The sequence below is a fragment of the Carlito syrichta genome, unplaced genomic scaffold, assembly GCF_000164805.1.
Source record: "Carlito syrichta isolate Samal-C Ts95f unplaced genomic scaffold, Tarsius_syrichta-2.0.1 Scaffold258652, whole genome shotgun sequence".
Lineage (NCBI taxonomy): Eukaryota > Metazoa > Chordata > Mammalia > Primates > Tarsiidae > Carlito > Carlito syrichta.
The window spans coordinates 36,634-42,054 of NW_007202748.1; the positions used below are offsets into that span (position 1 = coordinate 36,634).

Sequence of the window (5,421 nt, forward strand, 5' to 3'; positions counted from 1 at the left end):
AATAATTTGTTTTTAGTCAGAGTCTCACTCTGCCTCCCAGACTGGAGTGCAGTGGCACACTCATGGCTTCTACAGCCTCAACCTGCTGTGCTCAGGTGATCGATCCTTTCACCTCAGCCTTCCAGGTAGCTGGAACCACAGGTGTGTGCCACCACACCTGGCTAATTTTTTAATATATAGCAGATAAAAAAAACTATTTAAAAAATAAATAGAAAGTATATACAACCAATCTAATCTCACTCTCCTACAAAATATCACAAATGTATTCCTTTCCTAAAGGGCAGGTAAAGTCAAATCTGGTGACTACCAGATATATGTTATCTATCTGAACAACATGAAGTTACTGGTCTCTTAGTCTGCTTACCTGAGTGACAGCCACTCTGCCTCTGAACATTTATAAATATTTAGACAAATCACTCTGCGACTCATGGGCCAAATGAGTAACTTAATTCCACCTTCCTATTTTTCAACATACTAGATCAACAATGGTAGAGAAGAAGAATTGAATAACCATAATAAAAATTCCCATTTAGAAAAGGAAAATGGAGTAGGATCATATGGGGGTAACCAGGACAGTTATCTTGTTTCACAAGGAAAAGATAACTTTTAAGATCAGTAAATTTCACCAACAACCATTTTTGGATTCACTTACTAGAAACTGAATGTAGCAAGACACAGTCAGGGGAAGATGGGGGGCACACAACATCACTAAAGGTACGTGACCCTAAACCAGAGGAAGTGAGGGCCAGTTGGGGGTCCAAACTTTACCTGCACATAAACTACTTACGTACCTAATACTGACTTGTACACTCCATCTTTACAATAAAACAAAACAAAATATAACATGCACCTAATTTAGAGAGAAAGAGAAAGAAAAAAAGAAAAGAGCAATTCTCACACCTGCCCAACTCAGAAGGGCCCCTTAGGGTTCGAAGTCCCTGGGATGCAAAGCTGTCCTGGGAATACACCTGGCTCAACCAAGTCCAGCACTCAAGGAGGTGATTAATAACGAAATTGGGAAATCAGCCCAGGATGGGTAGCTCATCTTCAGAGAATTTGACATTTTTCGTGAAATAAGAGATTAGGACCTGGGTAAGGAGGTGGAAGGGTCCTGGGCCAGCAGGCTGGAGACACTTTCATCCAGCACTGCTCTAAATCCTATCAGCTTCCCAAGCCTCAGTTTCCCCATCTACAAAACAAGGAGTATCTTGACAGTCCCCCTCACTATAACTTTCCGAGGCTCGGGAGAATGCCTCAAGCACTACTGGACTGGAACAGGTAGGTCAGGGCTCAGAGATTTGCCACAGTAGCAGGGGCAGCCATAGCGACCAATCTCAGTTACCAGCCCACTTTGCCGAGACAGGTGACCGCCCTCAGCGGCTCTGCACCCTCCCGACCACGGAAGCATCCCACGGCTCCAATCCCCACCGCACGGAAGTGCAGGTAGCCCAGCCGGTCCTGCGCCTGCGTAGTGCGCTGCAGTGGGGTGGTGGCTGGCCACGCTTCACGGCAGATCTCGCGAGAGCTCTCCTCTCGCCCTCCCAAGTTGCACCACTGTGAGTGGCGTGGGGGCCTAGCGAGGGTGGGACTCCGAGTTGGGTTCGGCTCCAAGGGCGGGAAGGACGCTCTGACTTCCAGGCGTCCTCCCAGGGCTCCGGCGACAGTAGCATTATTGCCTGGGATATCAGGATAGGGAAGCGCGAGAGGCAAAAGCAGGGTTTGTGGTTTTTAAAAAATATTTGTTTTATTGATTGCTTTTTAAGAATTGTGAGGTGCTGCGCGCCCGCCTGGGGTGGACGCCAGTCACTGCACTAAGCGGACTTGAGTCCTGTCCTCTCAGCGCCGACCCGACCTTCGGCCATCGAATTTCAGGACGTCACGGGGTGGGGGGCGATCTCTGCGGCCTCAGGCCCAATGTTGAAGGGAAAATGTGTTTGTCAGCCTTGGGCAGCGACGCTCCCTCGGGTCAGGACACGAAGTTACTCGATTGTTTTCTACTGAAGGGACTGCAGAAACAGTCATGCAAGGAAGAGAGCGGGCTTAGAAGCAGCACGTCTGTGTATGTCTAACCACAACTGCCCCTTTGCTTCCGCAGCCTTTACCCCGGAGACCCGTATTACCTTTCTGCGGGCGCGTCAGACTGACGATCGCGCAGTCCGTGTGACATTCTGGCAGGAAACGCGGATTATTAGTAACTCCCGTATAAGTGGGAGTCGTGGAGTGAGGTAAGGTCGCTGTAAAGGGGAGAACCACGCGGGGAGCCTCGCGGGTCAGACGCAGGGACAGAGGAGGAGACCAGAAGACCCAAGGAGGGAAAGGAACCAGCAGGGAGAGTCAGGAAGGCACGCTCTGTAACAAGGCCTGGTCAGCAGTCTTTGTGGCAGAGTAACTGAACAAGACAAGGACAGAGGAGTACTTCATTAAAGGGTGTTAGGGAGCCTGTGCCGTGGAAATGCTGTGCGCTGTGATTGAGTCTGGGTTCTGGTCTTATTAAGAGTTGTGCTGGCGGGCTCGGTGGCTCAGCCTGTCATCCCAGCACTTTGGGAGGCCGAGGCAAGAGGATTGCCTGAGCCCGCGGGTTCCAGCCCCGGCAACTTGGTAAGACCTCGTCTCTACAATAAGTTTTTTAAAAAATTAGCCGTGTGTGGTAGCACGCGCCTTTAGTTCCAGCTGCTTGGAAGGCTGAGGCAGAAGGATCACAGGAACCCAGCAGGTTGATGTTGGAGTGGCCTTGAGTGTGCCACTGCACTCCAGCCTGGGCGACAGAGTGAGACTCCACCTCAAAAAAATAAAAAAATAAAGAAACAATGAAGTTGTGCGACATTGTTGGCAGAATTTTATATAGAGAGTCGGACACAGAAAGCAGTTTTATTCCTGCCGGCACCAGCTCACAGATTCACATCCAGAGACTGAGCACTGAATGCAGGGGAGGCATTGCCTTTTATACATTTTTACCTCCCCTTCCCTCCCCCCCCCCAGGCTTACATATTAGTAACATACATCTTAAATAGGTGTTTCACAGCTCAAGGTTGCAGCGGAGTTACACATGGGCACTACAGATTGGGGGCTACATTCCTTTCTAACGTAAATCTTCCAAGAAAGTTCTTATCTTATGTTTCTAGAAGGACTGTTTTATTATTCTGGGAAAGCTTTTATCTTGCTGTACTAAGAGGGCCCCTACTGTATCCTGGGAAGGCCTTCATCTTATTAGGGTTGGGGAAAGGGCTCCCTGCCTCACTTGGACAAATTATTCAGTCTCTCTCTGTCCTCTTCCTCATCTATAAAATGGGGACGAAGATATTACCAAATTCATGGGGTTGTTGGGGGGTAGAGGTTAAACAAGATAATGAATATAAAGTCTTTAGCTCAGTTCCTGGTGTTGCAGGATGATTGAAGACCTGTTGGTGGTGACCCATTCTTGGGGCCTTGAACAAAGAATTGAAGGAGACACACAGAAAAAGTGAAAGCAAAGAGTATTTATTTGGCAAAAGGACAAAGGGAGTACATTCCAAAGAGAAGATGGAGTGAGCCAGAGCTGGAGTAGCTCAAGAACAGCAAGTTAAACATAGCCAGGACCTTATACAGCCTTCAATTTTGCAAAGTTTGCAAAAACAAAACATTTTTTTTTTGAGTTGGAGTCTCACTCTGTCACTCAGACTGGAGTGCAGTGGAGTGCAGTGGCCGCTCCTGGCCACTGCAGCCTCGACTTGCTGGGCTCCGGTGATCCTTCCGCCTCAGCCTTCCAAGTAGCTAGAACTACAGGCACGCGCTACCACACCCAGCTAATTTTTGATTTATTGTAGAGATGAGGTCTCGCCAAGTTGCCCAGGCGGGTCTTGAACCCGCGGGCTCAGGCAATCCACTCACCTCAGCCTCCCAAAGCACTGGGATTATAGGCTGAGCCACCAAGCCCGGCTAAAACAAAACATTTTGATAAATGTTTCTGGGGAGAGGTAACATTTTAGGTTATGGTGCATATCTCTGCCTGCCATCCCATAATTTTAATTGTGTATATTAGATGTAGGCCATATGCATTAGCCATAACTAGCTCTTTTGCGTGGATAGGTTATAGATATTCCATGAAGTCCCTGATATGCATGTGCCACACCTGGGGTGTAAGTTTTATGGCCTTATCTTGTTCCAGGAAGGGATGTCACTTATGTTTTCCTGGGAGGTTGATTTAACATTTGTTAATGGCTTCTTTTTTGCTTATGTTCTGTCTTGGAAGGTTGACTAACATTACACGTGGCTTCTGTCCTTTTCCCATGGCTTCTTATCTGTTGAGGCTTGCCTTCCAGTCTCCATCCTATCTCCTGCCTCACTGGCACTTTGGAATACTCTGGAAACAGGCTAAGAGAAGGGACTTTTCCAAGATCCCACCTGGTTAGAACCAGGACATGTACTCTGTCTTCCTAGTTCAGTGACCTTTCCCTTTTATTCAACTACAAAGTGGACACTCCAGAAACACACTCCTTATGATTGACATCAGAGGAAATTCACCCATCTGTTATTATTTTGGAATATTACTTAGCACCAATTAGCATTTATTATCCCGGGCAAATGTGATCTGCTGAGTTTTTTATCCCTAGTTAATAACCCTACCTTGCTTTAACACTATGAATTTGATTTCTTATTTTAGATGTTAATTTTGTGACTAAATCAAGTTCTCCATATTTCTTATGTGTTTTTTGTTGGGCTATTGAGGATATTGTGCAATTACCCTACATTACTTAGTTATGGTATTTGACCCTTGAAAAGTCTCTAATACAGAGATGGAGACTCTTAATAGTGTACTTTTCTTTTCTTTTTTTTTTTTTTTTTTTTTTTCACTATCACTTCATTTATTTAAGAAAAATTCATCCATATGTATTACAGGTGTGTAAGACAGGGCACAGCCCCCCCACCCCCCACCCCAGCAAGCCCTGGGGGCATCTGGCAATTGGCAGTAGGGTAAAATTCCAAGTAAAAAGGCCCTTGAATGATTAACACCTGCATTCCATCTATCCATGAAACAGAGCTTCATAATCCCATGCATATAGTGTAGACGTACCTTGAGATCATTCCACACAATGTTTGTCAGTTGTCACATCATCCAGTTTAAGGGATTTTCTTTTTTTTAATCAATATTTTTTATTATGATATTGTGGGGTACAGTTAAGGGTTAGGTATATGAATATGCTTCATTCAGGCACCCTTGTTGATAAGAGGTGTCTCCCTGTCCCCAGACAGATATTTACTACCATTAATCCCATCTCCCTTCCCCCTCCCATAGTTTCCCACCACTTAATTTTTCTTATAGTATTACATTGCATGTTCAAGGTCCACTATGTGAGTGAGAACATGTGATACTCAGATCTTTGCTTCTGTGAGAGATCACTCAGTATTATCGACTCTAGTTCCATCCAGGTTGCTGCAAAATTC

General features: G+C 46.0%; 1 protein-coding gene across 3 annotated transcripts in view; it reads left to right on the forward strand.

The window, feature by feature from the left end:
- Window positions 1–1,563: 1,563 nt before the first annotated feature.
- PTGR2 (prostaglandin reductase 2) overlaps window positions 1,564–5,421 on the forward strand; it is a 34,229-nt gene continuing 30,371 nt past the window's right edge. For 2 of the 3 annotated variants that reach the window (XM_008052154.2, XM_008052157.2), the window contains exons 1-2: window positions 1,564–1,582; window positions 2,096–2,225. The gene's annotated coding sequence lies outside the window, so the exon portion shown is untranslated. Of the gene's footprint in view, window positions 1,583–1,700; window positions 1,718–2,095; window positions 2,226–5,421 lie in introns of those variants that run through there. The other variant, XM_008052155.2, reaches the window with a different exon arrangement.